The sequence below is a fragment of the Hipposideros armiger genome, unplaced genomic scaffold (assembly GCF_001890085.2).
Source record: "Hipposideros armiger isolate ML-2016 unplaced genomic scaffold, ASM189008v1 scaffold_19, whole genome shotgun sequence".
Taxonomy (NCBI): domain Eukaryota; kingdom Metazoa; phylum Chordata; class Mammalia; order Chiroptera; family Hipposideridae; genus Hipposideros; species Hipposideros armiger.
In genome coordinates this window covers 1,743,931-1,745,256 of record NW_017731369.1, presented here as the reverse complement: position 1 = coordinate 1,745,256, position 1,326 = coordinate 1,743,931, and the positions used below count along the sequence as shown (strand labels likewise).

The 1,326-nt window shown below is 50.4% G+C and overlaps 1 protein-coding gene across 1 annotated transcript in view; it reads right to left on the bottom strand.

The window, feature by feature from the left end:
- The window catches only part of CENPN (centromere protein N), a 19,865-nt gene that overhangs the window by 15,752 nt on the left and 2,787 nt on the right, over positions 1-1,326 (bottom strand). The window lies entirely within an intron of this gene.

Genomic DNA, 1,326 nt, shown 5'->3' with positions numbered 1-1,326 from the left:
CTGTGGAGGGCAGTGTCACTGGCCCTCATATGTGGGATCCGAACCGGGGCCCTCTGGCGTCCCAAGCCAGCTCTTAACCAATGCGCCACTCGGCGGGTCCGCTTTCTCTCCTTTCTTGACTAGAGTATTTTGATCTCTTGATGGCAATGATATGTTAATCGTTCACTCATTTATTTATTCATGTAACAAATTGCTGAGTACCTGTGCATGTCAGACACTTTTCTAGGCACTGAGGGTAGATACACCTTTAGCCAAAAAGACAAAAATCTAGTTTGAAGCGTCCATTCTAGTCGAGGCAGAGAAAATGGAGCAGTGTTAGGAAACTAGTATTAACACTAGTTTGGAGCAGGCTGGGACTAAGGTGGAGGTAGTCGAGGTGCAGAGGGTACGTCACAGAGAAGGTGACATTTGAGCCAATCCTTGTGGAGAGAGAGCGAGCCGGATGGCTAGCTGGTGGAAGCGCTTTCTAGGAGAGGGAACAGCAAGTGCAAAAGCCTTGGGGCCTTCAGGGAACAGGGAGAAGAAGGCCTCCAGGGAGGCCAGAGAGAGGAGCACAGAGGAGGTGAGGTGAGATCATGAAGGGCCCTGAGGGCCACTGCAAGGATTACAGCTTTGCTCTGACAGAAACCAGCTGCTGAAGCTCTTGAGAAGAGGCAGGATATGCTGTCAACTTAGGTTTTCTACCAGGATCAATCTGGCTACTATACTGAAAATGTAGTCCAGGAGGAAGGAGGAAGCGAAAGGCCAGCTAGGAGGCTACCATCATAATGTAGGTAAGAGATGCTGGTGGAGGTGGTGGAAGAGGTCAGATTCTACATATAGTTTTGATTTTTTGTTTTTTTTTTTTAGCTGAGCCATCCTGCCACCTGTTGGCAGCTCAGTTTGGGCCGGGCATCGAACTGCTGTTGCTCAGAGCAGCAAGCTCTTAACCAACTGAGCCACTCGGCCGGCCCTGGATATACTTTTAAGAGATAGCCCACAGGGCCGGCCGAGTGGCGTGATGGTTAAGAACTGGCTTGGGACACCAGAGGGCCCCGGTTCGGATCCCACATATGAGGGCCAATGACGTTGCCATGGGCTACCGTGTGTAGCCAGCAGCCAGCATGAGCGGCCAGCAGCTGCAGTGAGCGGCCATCCAGAAGCCGGCGACTGATGTGCCTTGTCCGGGAAAAGCGCAATGATGGTGCCAACTTGGGCCAGTGAAGCTACGTCCTCCACAACTAGACTGAAGAACAAAACAACAGCAACTTGTCTGTTCCCCCTCCCCCGATTCCCCAATAAAAATCTTTAAAAAAAAAAAGATTGTTATTTTAAAAAACAAAACAG